The sequence below is a fragment of the Vombatus ursinus genome, unplaced genomic scaffold, assembly GCF_900497805.2.
Source record: "Vombatus ursinus unplaced genomic scaffold, bare-nosed wombat genome assembly UNPS02014816.1, whole genome shotgun sequence".
NCBI classification, from domain to species: domain Eukaryota; kingdom Metazoa; phylum Chordata; class Mammalia; order Diprotodontia; family Vombatidae; genus Vombatus; species Vombatus ursinus.
Window position 1 is genome coordinate 2,686,622 of NW_020954594.1, and position 21,936 is coordinate 2,708,557.

At 39.5% G+C, this 21,936-nt stretch overlaps 1 pseudogene; it reads right to left on the reverse strand.

Annotated features, from left to right (window-relative positions):
- The window catches only part of LOC114023040, a 91,348-nt pseudogene extending 69,661 nt beyond the window's left edge, over positions 1–21,687 (reverse strand).
- Positions 21,688–21,936: the final 249 nt, after the last annotated feature.

Sequence of the window (21,936 nt, forward strand, 5' to 3'; positions counted from 1 at the left end):
TGTCTGAAAAGGGGGCTAACCAGCACATGTCAGAAATGGATAGGGTCAAAGCCCTGTACCTATAAGAGTGGGATTGAGCCCATGGGTGGCCCCTATACTTCCAGTCTGGGTGAGATATGAAGACCAGTCTTTAAAAAAGAAAGAAAAGAGAAGGTAATAGAAGGGAAGGAAGGAGAGGGGAGAAGAAGGAAAGAAATTAGCAGGACTTGCCCAACCCCTTTTATTCCACAGCAATCCTAACCTTCCATCAAGAAGGCTTCTGTCATTTATCTGCCACAATTAGTTTCTTATGCATAGTGGTTGATAATCTTAAAGAAAAATGTTCATTTTTTTTCCTTCTGCTTGTTCCAATTTCACTATGGAATAATTCAATTATCACCACAAGGGATCTTTTGATTTCATGGACTTCCCTGGTATTTCCCTGGTACTTCCTTCCCTGGACTTTCCTTCATTTCAGATTGAGGACTTAAGCTCATATCCCTATTCATTGCCTACTGTTTATTAATCCTAATCCAGTGGACTGAAAGGACACACCAGACGTACCCTATAATAGTGCTTCCATGTTACCTTATAATATCAGAATAATTTGTCTACATTGATTGTTACTACAAAATTCTACTAAAAAACTCCACTCTTTGACCATGAATAAATGCTCTCCTCCCTTCTTTTCTAACCATGGGTTCCATCCCTGTTTGTTCCCAGATTCCACCAATGAATCTGCAGTTCCAATTCTAAATGATCACTTAGGGGCACTTGAAGCCTCCCCCATGCCAAGCTGCAAGATACTCTTGAAATTGCCCATACAGCCAACAAGTGGATGGTCAATCTTGCCCTGAACTTTAGTAGAGTTGCCTCAGTGAGAAGAGTCAGTCAGCTTCTTAACCTCTTTTTAATCCAGTCCACCAAGGAGTCAATCGTACCTTTTGACCTTTTTCATCATCCATATGATCATCCCAATGGACCTCTGACTTCATCTTCATCTATAATTATTCAATCTTTCACTAGGCATTGCTGCATTAGGTCTGATTTACTCCAGAGCTTCACACACTGGCTCCAGGTCTTTCCTATGGCTCATGGAAGGGCATGAGTAGTGAATGATATATCTAATAATAGATTCTAAGAAATGGAAGGGATTATCTAGCTGACAGGAAGGGCTAACAGGTAGAAGTCCAATCCTAGAAACTTACCATGTACTGCTATTGGTCAGTACCCCCATATGCTCTGCTCTCCTTGTCCTAGGAGGACTTATAGAAAGGGGAAAGCCAGGAAGAGTTGCCCCATTGAGGCAGTGTGATCATGCTTTAAAGTGTGTTGTAATTGGCAGCAGTTTCCTTACCTTGACAGTATACCTGCATCTGGCCCAGACATTTTTCTGGAATATTAGGGAACAGGGTCCATAACTCATAGCACATCCATATTCCTTTGCAAAAAGAGTGTGACCAACTGACCCATAATACAGAAAGATCACAGGATCATAGACAGTAAAAGAAAGCAGTTCAAATCATTCATTCCAGATGTGTTGAAATACTCTTCCAATCTGGGTTGCTTAATTCCAATTCTCTTTAACCCTGGATCTTCTTGGTTCTATGAGCTGGCTCATCAATATTATTTCTGCTCATGCCTGTACTAGAGCCCATTTTATAGGTAAAAAATTATCTTCTCCTTTTTCCTGCTTATCAGCTCTTTGAGAGGGCCTTCCAGTTGTGTGCCATCTTGCCTATCTAGTCACATAATGCCATAAGATGGTGATCATTTCATCCTACTTGTCAGGACAACTGAAGTATATTCTAACCATCCTGGTTAATTGCTCAAAACCAAAAAATAAAACACAAAAAAATTGTTGTTCATTATTTAGTGTTCTCACTGTTTTATTTCCTCTTTTGCATTGGTTTCTATATAGTTTCTCAAAATTGAAAATGATCTTTCAATTACAAATCCCATTCCTTTTTGACTAAAAATGATAAACAAACAGTAGCCTATCTACGCTCTAGAAAAAGGACAGAGCATTGGTTTAATTGTTTACTGCTTCACCTGCCCATCAATAACAATTTCTATCTACTGCATGTTGCTAAAATCTCATGGCTGTTACATTTCCCAAAGGGAGAGAGGCCAGTATTAAGTGATGAAGGAAAGCTGGGTTTCCTTCTCTGACATGACTTGTCGAGTACACATAAGGTTAATTGGAGTTCCTAGGTTTGAATCCTAGCACTAATTGACACTTATGTTCTGTGTGATGGTAAATAAATTGCTTAAACATTTTGAGTTTCAGCTTCTGCATCCAAGAAATCCAAGAATAACTTCATTTTCTACTTCACAGGATTAAGAGGAATATTCTCCATAAAACTTAAAAAACATATACATATATATACTATTATATTATTATTATATATTATATATGGTGATTATTATATTATTAATAACCCTGCAGGACTCAGCTCAGGTACCACCTCCTACACCACCTCCCTCTTAATTTCTCCTGTCTTAGTTCTTATCTCTCCTCCAGTTATCCTTTGTTTACACATACGTGTAAATATTATGTCCCTTAGTAGAAGGTAATTTCCTTGAGGTCAAGAACAGTTTTGTTTTTAGCTCCATATTCTCAGGACCTAACAGAGTGCTTCATGTACACTAGATGTTCAACAGATATTTGTCAAATTGCTTTGAACCAAATAATAGTACATAGCTTTGTACTGGGAGTCCACAGAAATTAAGAAGCTGGGCTTTTTAGAGCCAAACCCTAGAGAGGGAAGAGACAGCAGATTGGATAAACATCGAATATCAATGTCATGAAAGCAGTCACAGCTGATACTGTCATAGCACAGGGTCAAAATGATCCTGTTGCACTGTCCAGGCAATGCTGCCTACATATGACATCATGGAGGCATGGGATGAGAAGGGCCAGGGCAAGGCCAGACAGATAGAATGAATCATGTTTAAGTCTTCCTTCCTTAGGGGATTCAGGCCGAAACCCAGTGCATTTGGAACAGATTGCACTTGCCACAAATGGCCACGAGGTGACTATGATCTAACCCTGTGTGGGTGGCTTTTACTGGATGTTATAAAAGACAAAATATACACACGCTGGCCAAGGAGAGGGCCTGGATGACATAATGGGCTGTTTTCATCGGTAATTTTGGTGATTATATAAATGATGAATAAAATCCAACTGCAAGTGCTTTTTTATTATCTCTTGGATGGAAGCAGACCTGAAAGCTTGACCCTGAGAAGGTAATAGCCTCCCTCTGCTGTATCCAGAGCTGGAACAAAGCTGAGAATCTGAATGCGTGACCTGAAGCTTGGAAAGAAGATGGGCTAATCACTCACCAGGGAAACAGCAAACACTACACTGAGATTGTCTGACACTGGACACATCAGGCAAAGGTGCTGAAGCAATGGAACTCATTGACATGTGGCTTCCATAGGGAACAGCTGTGACATTTGATTGATATTGTGATCTAGTAGCCAAAGGCCTCCTACCTTGAGGAGCATAGTTGATCAGCAATGACCTTCCAGGCATTCGTTAATTCATAAGAATCCATAGTGATTGGGGGGGGGGGGGAGTGGAAGGCTGATATTTCTGTCCTAAAAATGAAATTATTGAGTAGGATCAGACCAGGAAGGGACCTGGTCACTTTTTCCAAAGGTGTCTGACCACAGTAGAAGAACCTTAATATCAATAAGCCATCCTCTGGGCAAACTACCAAACCAGAATTGAGATGGGAAGATCATTTTATCTGATGCTCCCTGCTAGGGCAATTTGTGTGTTGGGGGGGAGGACATGTGGAGGGACTATATTTAGGGTGCTGTTTTTAATGGTGCTGTCCATTTGGATGCCATATCTTGTGGCTTAGCATGTTTGGGTTTAGGGTCATAGCAGAAGGCAGCAGTATTTGGTGAAAAGAGCAAGGCGGAGGGGAAAGAGAACTGAATTTAGTGTAAGAAACAGGACATGGATTGGAATCTCAAATCTGACTCTCTGTGACCCTGGGCTAGTCATTTGCCTTCCCTTGGATTCAGTTTCCTAATCTGTAAAATGGAGGAATTAAATTAAATGAAGTTCATGGTCTCTTTTCACTCTAAATTTTCTGGGTTTTGACAGAACCTCTAAATATTGTTGAAGGTATTTCCTGGGACTTGAATGAGTGCTTCTGAAGATAAAGTATTTCTGGGAGTGGGGTAGGATGCTTCTGTGTCCAAGATAAGAGAAAGACAAAACTAGCCCTTCTGGGCGGAATTGGGTAGCCAAGAGGAGGAATTTGCAGGCCTTGCACATCTCTGATGGTGATATACAGTATCCATTAGAGAGATGCCTAATCATCTGAAGCTGTCAAACCCAAACTGCCCTCTTTTAAGAGCCAATTTGTTTTCCTGCCAGATCAATGCTCTTATCTGTAATTGTGTGGACCACTAGCGACAGCCAATAACCAGTTAACATGCCATTCAATTTCAGGAGAAAAGAAATGTCTTAATTTAAACATTTATTGTACAACTCTGAAAATGCCCTAAGTGAAATTAATTGAGGATCAGGGAGTATACTTATAAATCAGCCTGCCTAGTTGGAGTGAAATCATAGAAGGAAATGATACAGGAATGGCCACTTCACAAACACATCTCTGACTTTTGTCTTTGTGGCTCCTGTCATTGCCATTTTCTAGTAATGACTATTTTCAAAACACCCTATTCTTTGCTTGGATGTACATTATATCTGCCATTAAAAGAGTAAGCCACTTGAGGGCAGGGACCATTTTTTTGTTTTGATTTTGTATCTCTAACTCCAAGTATGTGCTTGACAAAAGCTTATTGGATTAGATTGGAGTGAATTAGCTAATAGCAGGAACAATGTTTCCCATTTATATACCTTGTGCCCATTTTCATGGACCTCTGGTAAATCTGAGTTCACTTACAACTGTGATGGTGATCATCTTTCATTCAATAGATTCCCCTGCTCTCTTTAAGAAACCTTTCTCAGTCTCAAGAAGATTTAGCTACATAATGTAACAAAACAGGAAAATGATAAATGTTGGAGAAGATGTGGGAAAATTGGAATAATAATGCATTGTTGGCAGAGTTGTGAATGATCCAACTATTCTGGAGAGCATTTTGGAACTGTGCCCCAAGGGCTATAAAAATGTGCATATCCTTTGATCCAGCAATACCACTACTAGGTCTGTATCCCAAAGAGATCATAAAAAAGGGGAAAGGACCCACATGTACAAAAATATTTACAGCAGCTCTTTCTGTGGTGGCAGAGAATTGGAAATTGATGGGATGCCCATCAACTGGGGAATGGCCGAACAAGTTGTGCTATATGAATGTAATGGAATACATTGTATTCCTCTTCCTCACAACTTTTCCCTTTTCTATTCCAGAAACTTATCTGGAGTGTGGGATGAGTGGGAGAGAATACCCTCTCTCTCTCTCTCTCTCTCTCTCTCTCTCTCTCACACACACACACACACACACACACACACACACACACACACACACACACACACACACACAAAACCATGTCCATTTGAATCCATAGTGGTTCAAATGTTGGGAGAAAAGGGAATAAGGAATGTGGAGACTTGTGGATGCAAAGCGATTCTCTCATTATTCTGGTTCCTGTGGCTTCTTTGGTGAGTCCTGGCATGGATTTTTAAATATTGCACCATCTCTGAACCCATTGTTTTCAGGGTCCTGCAATAGAGTAAGGAGAGGGGTAAAAGGTGGTAAGATTATGCAAGGATGGAAAGTTAATGTTGCTTTAGATATGCCCAACAACCATTTTCTGATTGGCCCAAGTACTCAGTGCTCCTTGATGAGCTGACTATCCACAAATCAGATAATGAAGAAGATTCACCTCTCTTGAGACTATTATGTATGATGGGGTTTTTAACAATAAATCTGCATTGGTAGAGGATATTTCATCTCTAGGAATACCCTCTACTAATGAAATCATTTATCTGGATGAAGAAAAAATGAAATAATTTTATGATTTCATGTCATTCTCTACCTATATATGTAAATGCATTGACCTGAAAGCAGGAAAGGGGTATGGTTTAGAACAGTGTTGTTGCTGGTGCCCAACCTGTGGGCTAGTGGATCTCTACAGGAGTATGGAGTTGCAAAGGGCTTGTAAATCCATAAATGAGCAAATGCACCTTCTATTAGCTATCTTCATAACATGACTTCTGCTATTGGGCCTACATTTTCATCTCTTTCCAATTCACCTTGGATTCTTCCAGCTCTGATGGGTGAGCTATTGTCTTATTTAGCTGGAGGCCAGACTTCCTTGCCATTCATCTTCATGACATATTTCTGCTCTCATTCTTCCCCCTTTCCCACTTTCCATTATCCTTTTGTGTGTTGTCTTCCCCCATTAGAATATAAGCTCTTTGAGGGCAAAGACTGTCTTGACCATACTTTTATTTGTGTCCCCAGTGCTTAGCACAGTGCCTGGCACATAGGAAGTGCTAATAAATATTTCATCCCTCATCTATATATCAATCAATCTCTATATCTAATCTTATAATTTAATATTATCATTTTAATTATTATTTTCAAATGCATATACATGCTGTTCTGATGAATGAATGAAAATTTATCTAAAATGTTACTGAATCCAAGGCAGCTTTTTGTCACATGTACTATCTCAAATAGCAGATACTAATACTAAAGTAACTCTTACGTGGAGGTCCTAGAAACGTTTTATTTTTAAAAAAGGATCCTGTTCTCATCATAATAATGTTGGGAACCACTTGTTTATGTCAATCAACCCATCAAAAAAGACTTATTAAACACCTATTGATAATATCTCAATATTCCCACCAGTCTTAGAATTATATGATTTTGTGCAAGATTGACATCTGGAGAAAAAAAGCTTTCATTTGTCATTAGTTCTATATCTTTCCTTTAAAATGATTAGTTGAGCTAGATAAGATCTGGCACTTTTAACTCTAAAATTCTATGATGTGAACCCCCTCCTTTATATAGGCATTCCAGAAGAGGATGGGAGACAGTGGAAAATATTTTCTTGCTCAACATGTAGTCTCCTTATTTGAATGGAAACAGGGAAAAGAATCAAGGAAGCCAAGCCACATCGGTCAATGTAATTTTGAAATTCTAGAATGAAATTCTGAAATGAAGACAAATTAGACATGGACCCTGGCTGGGCTGAAGGAAACTGAAATGCTCTCTGTGTGTGTGTGTGTATGTGTGCACTACATATGTATATATACATATACACACATACTAGTACATATGTATATGCATTTTGTATGTATAGTATATATGTATATGCATATATTTACATACATAGATATATATGAAGTATAATCTATATATTGTCCATACATAGATAAGATGTATATCCAGATAAATATAAATTCAAATATTACAAATATATAAGGAGAATCCAAAGTGCCATAAGACCAAAGGTAGGAGAGATCACTTTCAGCTGGGGAATCAGATAAGGCTCCATAAAGGAGATGCCATTTGATTTGGGCTTTAAAGGAAATTTAGGACTTTAATAGGTGGAGATGGGTGCAAAAGACTGGTCACAAAGGACTTCACACTTCTTTGGCTTCCATTACTGCTATGTGATACTAGGTAAAAAACTTTGTATGACACAGAGGAAGGGAGGGAGGGAAGGAGGAAAGAAGGAAGGAAGGAAAGAGAGGAAGGAAATACGTGAATATAGTGGAAGGGAGGAAAGAAAAAAATGGAGGAAAGGATGGAAATGGGGAGGGAGAGGAAGAAGAAAAAGATGCTGGAATTTTAATGGTATATGGAGAAAGAAATCAAAAGGGATAAAATATAGCACCACCTATTGGATGGAGGAGTTTTTAATTACTCAACATTCCTAACTTGCATTCAGGTATTGTCTCTCCAAAAATACATTTTAAAACTTCTCTCTTATTCTATCATTCTCTCTCTGCCTCTTTCTTGTCTTCTTTTTCTCTGTCTTTCTTCAATGAATCTTCTAATTAATCCCCAGCAGTATGAAATGTTCCTTTACATTACATTTTTTTTTGAAAAACATTACATGCCATCCCCTAATCTGCTAATCCTTTTTCCCGTCAAGAAGTGTCTTTTAAAACCAACTGCCATTTTCTCAATCCAACAGAGCAGAGATCCGCAATTCAACAATACTTTCTTTTCATGAGCAGCTCCCCTGGCTAACGTGACATGACGCCACAAAGGGGCTGTGGAATTCCAAACACCCAGTTCTTTGGATTAGAAGTATAATAATCCCATGAAGTTTTTTTGTTCTGAACTGATAGGATGGTTGTGCCATGACTCACGCTGGCTCAGGCTTACCAAAGTGATATTATGTCAAGCATTTCATAGGATGAGCAGCATTTTTTTTCTCATGGTGCCTAGGTTGTTTTCAAGCTATCATTTTGAATGTACATATTTATGTATTCCCCCTCTTCTTTTAGACTCATTTGTTAATATTTGGTACCAGAATTTAGTTGTTGTTGTTTTTTAATTTTGAAAAAGGAAGAGTCTTGAACTTGGAATCAGAAGGCCTGGGTTCAAATCCTCAGACACTGTGGTACCTCTGTAAATAAGTCACTTAAGCCCTCTGGGGTTCGGTTTCTTCATCTGTAAAATTAGGGGGTTGGACTAAATAGTCTTTTGTGGCTATAATATCCTATAATATTATGAAACTTGTGCAAATCCTGGCCAGCTGCTGGTTGATTTTTAGAAGTTTTATTTGGTGAATACAAAAAAAAAATAATAGTAAGACAATGCACACAGGCTAGAGGCCTCCAGTATTATGGGAGCTGAAAGAATAGAGGAAGTGAATTTCACCAAAGAGGCTTGGTAGAGCTTGCCCAGCCCTGGCTGAACCTCAAATGTCACTTCTTTTTAAACAGAATTGATAGGTTGATAAGGAGTCCTGCAGTTTGATGAGCCCTGCAGGTTCTACCTGTTGCTGGCTCTGAGGCATTTTCCATTTCTGCTGTCTAATACCTTACACCCTAATGAGATGCCATAGAGAACAAAGTCACTTCAAACGGAGAAGGTTCAAAATCTGTGCTCAGAGTTTGTGCCTGAGATTACCCTGGAAGCACTGAGTGTAGAAACAATGTCACATACAGCTCTTCTTTCGTTACCTCAATTGAATCCATCTCAACAAACATTTATTAAGCACCTTCTTTCTTAAAGAGGCCTATTCGCTGAATGGGCCTTGCCTCATTCAAAGTGAGAACCGGAAAAGATCTTAGCTTAAAAGGGCCCGGGTCTTCCATTGTATCATGAGCCTTCTCCAGTCTTGATGAATATCTGGCCACTGCACCCAGATGGCTCTGGAGGAGAAAGCGCGGCTGGTGATCTTGCACAGCTCTCCCTCACTCAAAATCAAAATCAACTGCAAGTCAAATCACTATCTCCCTGATGTCATGGTCCTCTTTGATAACAAAGGACAAACACAACAATTATGCACCTTTTATATGTGAGACACTGCTAGGCTCTGGAAATACAAAGATAAAATAATACAACAGTAACTATTCTTAAAGACACTTCATTCTACTAGATAACATATGCTTCTTCACTGATTACCATAGAGACCTCTTTCATTTTCATGCTGGGAATATTTGAAGTATAATACTCATGGAGCTCTTGGGTATATATTCATGAACTGTCCTTCTTTGGATAAGAGAGATTCTAAAGACAAACCAATTATGTCCAAGGCATTTTGGTCCTGTTTGTAGATACTTACAAACAGCTCAACCACAAAGTCTCATGTGCTTATCACATGTGTGTCATCCTCCTTAAAATTAGACTATGAAAAGGCATGGGCCATGAAGCTATTAGAATTTGTGATATAGTATTCACCTTATTAGAAAGGTAACAAGCAGAATTCCAAAGTGCAATCTTGTTCATGTCAACAAAAATGGCATTGACTTGAACATACCTACTCATCTTGGCATGTTATTTCTAACATAGAAACACAGAATACTTGGTGGTGTTAAAAGTTGCAACCTATAAGTTGGAATGCCTTTAGGAAGAGAGAAATGACCTCTCTGGTGAGCATGAGACAAAAAACAGTTTGCTGAGTCCCATCATTGACTGATTTCCCTTTAATATTCACTTGGCCTGAATTCCTAAGCTTCCAAAGCCAGACAGAGATTAAACTCACTGCAGAACGTACCTGAGACGATCCCCCAGCTACTTTTTCCAGATAAGAAATACCATCGCAAGACACTGAAGACAGACAAAGGAAGACACCTGGGAACTCTAAGCTAGCATGACAATTATCTCTCACTGATGATTTTCCTTACTGTCACAACTTGCACTAGCTTTTCTCCTAAAGATGTAGCATGATGGGGCTAGTTTTAGGCAATTCAAGCAGTTCATCAACACTAAGCTTTTCTTTAAATAAGCCTCAGTTACTATTCTTATTAGGCTGCAAATTCCTCGAGGGCATGAGTTGTTTTATCATAGTATCACAGAGCTAAAAGGTATTTGAGTAGCCTTCTAATGCAATCCATAACCCGACCACAACCCTTCTACAATCTTTCTCATAAATGGCTATACATCTTTTGCTTGAAGACCTCCAGTGAAGGGGTACCTACTATCTCCCACAAAAGCCCATTCCACCTTTAAATAACTCCATCAGAAGTTTTTCCTTACAACAAGCCTGATGCCTACGTTTCCCTCTTTGCAATGTCCACCCAATGATTCTCCTTTTCCTCTCTAGGATCAAGTAGAATGAGTCTAATCCCTTTTCTCCACAATAGCCATTCAAATACTGAAGCTAGCCAGGAATATCCTAACATGTCTTATCCTGAGTTAAACATCACCATTTCCTGCAACCCTGGAGCACTTGCTATGACTGACAAGTTCTTCAAGGACTCATCTCATTCAGCCTCTTGTTTTTAGGGGACCTATACCTGAATCATCAAAGATAGATATTGACTATCCCCTTGTTATTTTTTTTAATGAATTTATTTTGAATTATCAATAATCACTTTTTAAAAATTAATTTATTTTGATTTATCAGCAATCACTTCCATAAGCTTTTGAGTTTTAAATTTTTCTCCCCTTCCCTCTCCACCTCCCTCCCCAATTCGGTGTGCAATCTGATATAGGCTATACATATACATTCCTATTAAACATATATTCACATTAGTGATGTTGTAAGTAAGAATTAGAACCTATAGGAGGAACCACCAGAAAAAGGAAACAAAACACATCAGAAGAAAAAAAAATAGCAAATAGTATGCTTCACTCTGCATTCAAACCCCATAGTTCCTTCTTTGGATGTGGATAGCATTTTCCATCATTAGACCCTTGGAGATGTCTTAGATCTCTGCATTGCTGAGAAGGGCTAAGTCCATCAATGTTACTCATCACATAATATGGCTGTTACTGTGTACAATGTTCTTCTGGTTCTACTCACTTCACTTAGCATCAGTCCATACAAGTCTTTCCAGGTTTTTCTAAAGTCTACCTGTTCATCATTTCTTATAGCACAATAGTACTAATTTTCTTTTTTTCCCCCTTAATTTTATTCTCCAGATATCACCCCTTCATCTTCAACTCACCCTGTGCCCTCTATTTATCTATTTATCTACATACATACATATAATTTTTTCCCTCCAACTACCCTAATACTGACAATCATGAGTTACAAATATCATCTTTCCAGGCAGGAATGTAAACAGTTCAACATTAGTTAAGTCCCTTATGATTTCTCTTTCCTGTTTACCTCTTCATGTTTCTCTTGAGTCTTGTATTTGAAGGTCGAATTTTATATTCAGCTCTGGTCTTTTCATCAAGAATGCTTGAAAATCCTCTATTTCACTGAATATCCATTTTTCCCCCTGAAGGATTATACTCAGTTTTGCTGAGTAGGTGATTCTTGGTTGTAATCCTATCTCCTTTTGACCTCTGGAATATTATATTCCAAGCCTTCCAGTCCCTTAATGTAGAAGCTGCTAAATCTTGTGTTATCCTAATTGTGTTTCCACAATACTTGAATTGTTTCTTTCTGGCTGCTTACACTATTTTTTCCTTGACCGGGGAACTTTGGAACTTGGCTACAATATTCCTAGGAGTTTTCCTTTGAGAGCTCTTTCAGGAGGTGATTTGTGGATTCTTTCCATTTCTATTTTGCCCTCTAGCTCTAAAATATCAGGGCAGTTTTCCTGGATAATTTCTTGAAAGATGATGTCTAGACTCTTTTTTTGATCATGGCTTTCAGATAGTCCAACATTTTTTAAATTCTCTCTCCTGGTTCTATCTTCCAGGTCAGTTGTTTTTCCAATGAGATATTTCACATTGTTTTCTATTTTTTCATCTTTTGGTTTTGTTTTATTATGTCTTGATTTCTCATAAAGTCACTAGCTTCCAATTGCTTGATTCTAATTTTTAAGGAAGTATTTTCTTCAGTAAGCTTTGGACTTCCTTTTCCATTTGGCCAATATTGCCTTTTAAGGCATTCTTCTCCTCATTGGCTTTTTGGACTTTTTTGCCATTTGGGTTAGGCTATTTAAGGTGTTATTTTCTTCAGTATTTTTTTGTGTTTCCTTTAGCAAGCTGTTGACTTGTTTTTCATGACTTTCTTGCATCATTCTCATTTCTCTTTTCGGTTTTTCCTCTACTTCTCTTACTTGCTTCTGAAAATTCTTTTTGAGCTCTTCCATGGCCTGAGACCAATTCATATTTTTCTTGGAGACTTTGAACGTAGACGAGCTTTGACTTTGTTGTCTTCTTCTGGCTGTATGTTTTGATCTTCTTTGTCACCAAAGAAAGATTCTATGGTCTTTTTTTTTGCGAGATTTGCTCATGATCCCAGCCAATTACTTGAGTTATAAACTCTTTGTTAAGGTAGGGGTCCGCTTCCAGTATGGAGAATGTACTGTCTCAAGCTTTGGGGGTTTTGTGCAGCTGTTTTCAGAGATACTTCTAGGGACCTGTACAAATTTTCAGTTCTTCCAAAATGGTATGATAAGAAGTGAGATGTTTACTCCTTTCCTAGCCTGTGCTCTGGTCTATGAGTGACCACAAGCACTCTTTTCTGCCTTGGAACTGTGAGGAGGATTTCCTCTCCACCACCACTACAAACTCCACCACACCAGCACTCCTTCTCGCCCTAAGACTGCCATCCAGAACTGTGACCCAGATCTAAGCATGAGGCAAAGCAAGAGAATCCTGCCTCAGCACCAGCAAAGAGATCCTTGCAATCCCCCTCTGATCAGCCACTTGATTCCCCTTCAATCTGTGGGCCAGAAGCTCTAGAAGTAGCCGCTGCCCCGGGGTCACATTCAGGGACTGGGGGTAGGACTGAGCTTTTCTCTCACCACAGTCACAGACTTTGCTTATTGACCTTTTAAGTTGTGTTTAGCATTCATGGGTTGAGAAGTCTGGAATCCACCACAGTTGCCTGTGATTCAGTCCCCTGAGGCCTGCTCCATGTTTGCTGAGGCCAGTTTTACCTGCACACCCATGCTGAGCTGCGTTCCTCTCCCAGCCCAGTGCAGTATACCTTTCTGATCAACCATCCATGTTGTCTTGGGCTGGAAATTTGTTTCACTCTGTCTTTCTGTGGGTTCTGCTGCTTTAGAATTTGTTTAGAGTCATTTTTTACATGTATTTGGAGGGGTTTGGGGGAGAGTTCAAGCAAGTCACTGTTTTTACTCTGCCATCTTGGCTCCGCCCCATAAGCTTTTGAGTTTTCAATTTTTCTCCCCCTCCCTTCCTACTTTCCTCTCCAAGATGGGGCTATAGATATAGGCTATACATATACATTCCTATTAAACGTATTTTCACATTAGTGATGTTGTAAGTAAGAATTAGAACCAATAGGAGGAACCACCAGAAAGAGCAAACAAAACACAACAGAAGAAAAAAAAAACAGCAAACAGTATGTTTCGATCTGCATTCAAACTCCATAGTTTTTTTTCTTCGGATATGGATAGCATTTTCCATAATGAGGCCTTTGGAGATGTCTTAGATCCTTGTATTGCTGAGAATATTAGTCATCATACAATGTGGCTGTTACTGTGTACAATGTTCTCCTGGCTCTGCTCACTTCACTTAGCACCAGACCATACAACTCTTTCCAGGTTTTTCTGAAGTCAGACTGTTCATCATTTCTTACAGCACAATAGTATTCTATTACATGCATATACCACAACTTGTTCAGCCATTCCCCAATTGATAGGCATCCTTTCAATTTCCAATTCTTTGCCACCACAAAAAGAGCTGCTACAAATATTTTTGTACATGTAGTTCCTTTTCCCATTTGTATGATCTCTCAGGGATATAGCCCTAGAAGAGCTATTGCTGAGTCAGAGGGTATGCACATTTTTATAGCCCTTTGGGCATAGTTCCAAATTGCTCTCCAAAATGGTTAGATCATTTCACAACTCCACCAACAATGCATTAGTGTTCCAATTTTCCCACATCTTCTCCAACACTTATCATTTTCCTGTTTCGTCATGTTGGTCAACTGATAGGTGTTATGTCGTACCTCAGAGTTGTTTTGATTTGCATTTCTCTAATCAATAGTGATTTAGAGCATTTTTTCATGACTATAGATGGTTTTAATTTCTTCATCTGAGAACTGCCTGTTCATATCCTTTGACAATTTGTCAATTAGGGAATGACTTGTATTCTTAAAAATTTGACTTAATTCTCTATATATTTTAGAAATTAAAGGAATTCTATGTAGACCAAGTGGACTAAAGTCCCAATTAATATAAAATGATAATAATTACAACAATAACTCAAATTTATATCATTTTCTGAAGCTATATAACAGGTTTATAAAACCTGTTTTCTCAAAACAACCAGTTGAGATTAGATAATTTAAATATTATTATCCTCACTTGCAAGATACTGTGGTACTGTGTACCAGGCACTGTGGTAAGTGTTGGTGATAATAAGAAAGGCAAATAAAGTCCCTGTTCACATTCTAATGAAAAAGAATAGTGTTACACAGGCAGGGTTAGAGTATATCCTCAAACCCTGATCTCCTGACTCGAAGGCCAGTGTTCTTTTGTTTTTAAATAAGTTTTTATTATCTTTTATTTTTTTACATCATCGTTTTCTCTAGTATTCCTCTCCTTTCCCTTCCCAGAAAGGCATCCCATATAACAAACAGTATTTTGTTATTTTTAACATTACTAGGTACCAATTATTCCTCCCCACTCTGCACCCTCTTAAGCAATTAAGTATAAGCCTGCTCTGAATTCATTACAATTTTTCTTGTGTTTTTGAGGGCAGCATGGTATATTGATAGAGTACTTGACTTGAAATCAAGCAAACTCGGTTTAAATCTTACCTAATACACGATTGTGTGGTTATTAGCTAGTCATTTAATCTCCCAAATTCTCAATTTCCCTATCTGTAAAATGGGAATAATAATACTTGTATTCATGTCTTACCAGACTGTTATGAAGAAAACATTTAGCAAATCTTAAAGTGCTGTAGAAAGATAAGTCATTTTTCAGTCAATGTTCATATGACTTCCTGGAAGACCCATCCCCTAGAGTTCTTCTGCATCCTATTCTCTGACACAAGCAAAGTAGAAAGATTTAAAATTGCATAGGCAAATGATGCCACTAACAGTGTGAAAAACTCCATGACTATTTTTTTTCCATATTAGAAGAATTTAAGTTTCCATTCTGCTCTTGGAAACTTTCCTTTCCCATCAGGTATTTCTACTAGTAGCTTCCGGTTAGGAATTACTGACAATTTAAATACAATCTCCCTTAGCAACTCCCTAGCAACTTTTATAGGGTCTCTTGAACATAACTTTCAGAAAAAGCTTACATTGTTTTCCTTGCAAACATTGCAACTCTAAGCTGTATTTTGAAACAAAAACTTTAGCAAGGTGTTCAGTAGACATTTAAAGTCATTTCGGCACACCCATGTAAGACATTTTCAAACACAGCTGACTAAACACTTGAACCATATGGACAATCCAGTAGAGCAGGGTTGTGTGAATCCTCCCCAAAAAAGGACAAAGGGGATGCTGATCCACTGGGATCTTCTTTATTCCAATTCTGCCAGCCACTGAATTTGGGATCAGATTTAGAGTGGGAAGTTACCTGTGGAATGATGTAATCCAATCCCTTTCTTTACATATGAAGACACCAAATCAAATTCAGTGCTAGTTCCACTGTATAGCATATTGCATTCTAGTCCAACCCCCATATTTTACAGGTGAAGAAACTAAGGCCCAGAGAGGTTGTGAGTTTAGTCTTATTTTTCCCCTACAGAATTATACTTGGCTTTGCAGACAGTTATTCTTGGTTGTAAGCCTATCTCTCTTGCCTTTTGGAATACTGTATTCCAAAATATCTCATTTATAGAAGCTGCCAGGTCTTGGGTGATCCTGACTGTGGTCTCTTGATACTTTAACTACTTCTTTCTGGATGCCTGCAATGTTTTTACATTGATAAGGAGCTCTTTACTTTGGCTATGACATTCATGGCACTTTTCCTTTTGGGACTCATTTAGAGATACGATCGGTGGACACTTTTTATCTTTACTTTGTCCTTTGGTTTCAGTAAATAGATCTGGGCAGTTTTTATTTATGCTTTCTTGAAATATTATGTCCAGGTTTTTGTTTTGTTTTTAAATCATGGTTTTCAGGTAGTCTGGTGATTCTTGAATCATCTCTCCTTGACCTGTTTTCCAGGTAAGCTGTTTTTCACATTAGATATTTTACATTTTATTCTATTTTTTTTTCCAACCTTTAGATTTTGTTCCAATATTTCTTGCTGTCTCATGGATCTCAATTCGTTCTAGTCTAGTTTTCAGAGTTTCTAACTCTTGAGAAAGGTTTATCACTTTATCTTCTAAGCTACTTTTCACATTTTAAAACACCTCATTTCATTTCTTCTACATATTCATGTTACCCTTGTGGAAAATACTTTATTTTTCCACTTAGTCTCTGTTTACTGTTGTACTCTAACACAGTAACGTCATTTTGGTCCTCTTTAAAAATGAAGGACAACAACCAACCAATCATTCATTCCTTCTTTGGGAGGAATTTCTAGATTTGCAAGAAGTTTATTTTTTTAGTTGTTGTTTTTCCTTTTATTTGCTTGTCTCTCCTTCTTGGGGTTTGTGGCAGAGCCAAGCTGCAACCCATACTGAGTTATTGGGTGAGGTTATCCATCCCTGCTTGGTCTTGCCCTGTATCATCTGAGTTCTTATGCTGACCTCTGTCTCCCAGGATTAGGAAATTTTGAGGTTCATGGCCCTGGCTCTTCAGGGATCTCTGTCATCTCAGGACAGAGTATTAGATATCTTAGAGCTCCTAAGCATGTAGCTGATTGCTATGATAACACTGGTTACTACCGATTTCTGCTCCCTGGGGCTTTCAAAGTATCTAGTTCTGGGCCTTCTGACCACCCTCTCTATTCTTCTTGCTTCTGAACATATGCTATGCAGGCTCCACATGTACCCGGGTACCTTTGGTTGAGTAGGGAAGCCATCTTTCGCTGGTACTGGATTTGCTAGTGTCCTTATTCTCCAGGCTGACCTCTTGTGCAGCTCTGATGTGGAAAAAGTTCTTTGCTATAGTTTCTTATTGGATTTCTTGATCATTATTTGGTCTGGTGAACAGTTCAGAGTTTTGTTGGGTGTAGATATGAGGGAGCCAGGAAGTTTAATTCCCCTTCAGACACCATTTTGGCCAGAAGTCCTAACTACCTTGTATTTAACTATTTTGTATTCACTTCATACGTATTCTGTATGTGTGAGCATGTTGTCTTCCCTGAAAGAATCTAAGTTTCTGGAGAGCAGAAATGTTTTTTGTTTTGTTTTTTCTGCCTTTGTATCTTTAAGGCTTAATACACTTCTCAGCATATAGTAAAGCTAGAGATAGAAACAGAGATAGAGATAGACCAAAAGACCATAGATTTGGAGGCAGAAGGGACCCCTTTCAAGGTTAACCAGTTCATCTTCCTCATTTTATAGATAAACAAAATGAGACCCAGAGAGGTTAAGTGATTTGCTCAAGCTGACATAGGGGAGAAAGACACAAATACACACACACATACACAATGATTCATTTGGTCACATTGTTTCATTGGTGGCTATTTTCTTTTCCTTTTCCAATTTAGAAAATAGTTTAATGATCATACACCAAAAACAACATGATAATGTTTAGTTTTAGGGAATAAAACTATTCTGTCATTCCATCATTTGCAAACATTGTAAGCCGAACTGTCAAATTTTACAAGTTACAAATTTCTGTACTGAATCAACTTCAAATCAGATATGAAACCCTGACAGTAGCAGTTTAGGGTTCCAACATGAAACCTGCAAAATAAGGTACTTTTGATTTTTTTTTTGCCTTTTTTTTGTGGGGGGGGTGAGGCAATTAGGGTTAAGTGACTTGCCCAGGGTCACACAGGTAGTAAGTGTCACGTGTCTGAGGCCAGTTTTGACCTCAGGTCCTCCTGACTCCAAGGCCAGAGCTTTATCCACTGTTCCACCTAGCTGCCCCTACTCTTGAGATTAATCAAGGAGATTGTTCCTTTTACCCATTCAAAAACGCACTCTGGTATGCTTTGTACAAGGCATCTATGTATAAGGACACTTCCCCTTTACAGTTGGGCAATTAAGAAATAACTCTTACATCAATCACAACCTGAACTAAAAGGTCCTACATTGACTGGAGGCAAATCTGAAAGTGGCTTCTTTTCTACCAGGTAACTTTGATCTTGAAGATTTGGGGGCAGATGTTCAACCACTGTGTCCTTAGGAGTTTCAGTATTACAGCTTGGGAAGTTCCCTCCCCCTAGACCTAGTGAAAGATGATTTTTTTTTTCTTTTTTTTGTGCCTTGACTTTGGCCCTGAACAGCCTCCTGCACGTGTTGGGGCTGTGGTGGTGGCAGCCTTCCCCATTTCTCACACACAGCCAAAGGTTCTACTCTCACCTTCCTAACGAATCCCTGGGACATCGCAGGGATGACATTCCCAGATGGAGGGGCCAGTAACCGGCTGAATGAGCATTTAATGGCGGCCTTGGGAAAAGCCGGTATGTTTCATAACGGTTTAACTGTTCTTCAGAAAAGGAAGAAACCAGGACTCGCATCTTCTGGATTTCATCTTCACCTCCTTCGCCCTTTTCCTCCTCTCTTTAGTTCCTGGCTGCAGGAGGAAGCAATGATGAGTCCTCCCTTCCAGAGCCTGTTCGATCAGATGCCTCTCGGCCCTCGAGCGCGTCGTCGTCTTCCGCCCCAGTCTCGGAGTCCCCGTCGGTCTCCTCAGAGGCCACGTCGGGCGGCGGGGCAGCTCCCAGCACGGGTTCAGGGACGGCGGCAGTGGCAGCGACCGCACCTCGTCGGATGCTGGGCCTTCTCTGGCCCTCTCCGGGGACGAGCCCTCGCAGAAGTCCAAGGAAAAGCCGCCTGAGCTAGGCCGGCCTCGGAGAACACACTTCCGGCAGTCGCGCTGTGATGACGACACCTACGGAGCGTCGGAGGAACCAATCTGCCGCATGGGCGGGGACAGGGATTGGAGACTATTGAAAAAAAATCCAAATATCCAAACTCTCAACGATAAGACTTTCCGAATCTTGGGAGGCCTTGCAGGCCACGTCTCCCATTAATGAGTTCTTTTCAGAGACTCTATTTGTGGGGAGGACGCAGACCATCCAGACTTGGCTACTATGGCCCTCCCACGCATACCTCTTACTCCCTTTGCCCCTCCCCCCCAGGAGAATGCAAGTTCTCTGGGAACGTGGCAAGTGTTTCTTTTTGCTTCTGTTTGCATTCCCTGCACTTAGCACCGTGCCCAGCGAACAGTAGCTCATTCAGTGATGTCATTGGTGTTCAGTCATCAGACACCTCATCCTTGAGCACCTAAGTGAAGCCCTTCCAGCCTCGTTGTCTCTATGCCACCATGTAACTACTCCAACAACTTTTGGTGACATAGAGGTGACTTTGGATTCCTGAAGGAGAATGCCAGCTAAGCACAGTCTCTCGCTGGTTCTGTCAAATGGGAGTGGCTTGAGTTGGCTGACCCACTGTAAGTCTTCAGTGCCAGTGTTAGTAAGGGAGTCAGAAATGGCTTAATAATTATGCAGTTCTCCAACCATTTGTGAACATTAATTTAACTGCTGTTACATTGCAGCTCCGTTGCACGGTGGATAGAGTGCTGGGCCTGGTCAGGGAGACCTGAGTCCGAATGTGGCTTCAGACACTTACTAGCAGTATGACCCTGAGCAAGTCACTGTTTGCCTCAGTTTTCTGTGTAAAATGAACTGGAGAAGGAAATGGCAAACCACTCTAGGATCTTTACCCAGAAAACCTAAAATGGGGTCGTGAAGAGTCAGATATGACATTTAAGCTACAATCTTTGTCTATTAAACTAGATGGACTGACACACAAATGGAGAAATTGATCCATATTGACTCATTGAAGCAGCTTGTGAAACAAAAAACCATGATCTCATTAAGACTTTTTCCATGAAAGATGTTCTCCACAGAGTATAAACCCTAGAAAGGATACCTTTTCCATAGCAAAGTTCCCCAAATAATCCAGTCGACATTTTACGTTGAGTTCCAACATACCATTCAATAAAATTAACCCAAATGTGTAAGAGATTGGGCCAACCTACTACCTAAAAAAAAAAAAAGTGGAAGAAAAATACTTGTTGCCTAGACAATAATATGCAGCTCTATGGGACACACACATACACACACATATACGTACATATATATATATATGTATACATATATGTATACATATATATATAAATACATATAGGATAGACATTTCATTGAAATTCATGTTGTATCTGATTCAGTTGAAGAAACCATAGATATTTAGCTTGATAGAAAGAATGCTAGTAGGAAATGAAAGAGAGAAAGACTTCTGTTTGGCTCTAGAAGGAAAAACTAGGAAATATGGGTGGAAGTTTCAGAAAGGTAAAATTAGACTAGATATCAGGAAATAAATCAAAACAATTAGAATTATTCCTCTATGTATACATAAATATAGGTGGAAGCAGGATAACATAATTAATAAAGAGCTTTTTGAGTCAGGAATACCCAGGTTCAAGTACCGTGGCTTACCAATAATGGCTTGTGATCCTGGGCCAATGATTTATCTTCCATTACCTCAGGTAGATCGAGGTTGTCGAACAGCTCCTGTTCTGAATCAGTAGAGAGAAGTTCCTCACCAGGTCTGGACAAACCAAAATATATACACATGTGTATAAGTATACCAATCAATTGTTTCAAAACTTGCTTCCAAATAAAAGCTGTGTATATGTGTGACAGTGGGGATGAAGGATTGTTTCAATCCCAGTTCCTTTAGCATCTCTTTTTCTATTGACCCCTGTGCTCTGACAGCCAAAAGCAATAGTCTAAAATTTCAAAAATTCCTTTCCTCAGTTCAAATCAGTATGAGAATTTGAAGGCCCTGAGAATTCACCAATGCAGGGCCCACCTAGCCCATGCTCTATGCATGTCAAAGAATACTTGCCTGAGGTTTGTTCCATTAAGTACTCCATCCTCTTTGCTTTGACTGTCTCAACTCCTGTCTAGACAAAACAGTCTACAGAAAAAAAAAGAAAAACCACCTACTTTCACTCACAACCAGCTTATCTATCACTCACTTGAGAGAATTCTCCCTGACACAGCCTAGATGCAGCTTGAGGAGGATTAGAACCCAGTAGGCATCCTCCATCAGCATCTGCATGCAGGAAGCCAGGGATGCCATGAACCGGAGCTGAAGGCTAATTGGGGATGTAAAATGGAGCCCTGGGTGCTGCTGGGGCCTAGTGACAAGTGCAAAACTCTCTCAGCAGGTACCCAGGCAGGCTTCAAGCCAAGATGGCCTTCTTCCCCCACCCCCAATTCGTGTATGAGTCCAAGTGTACTGAGGGACATAAATGGAATCCGAAGGTGTGGGAAGAAAAATACAGATTAAGCAGTTGACATATTTGGCTCCAAACTCTTCCCCACCCCC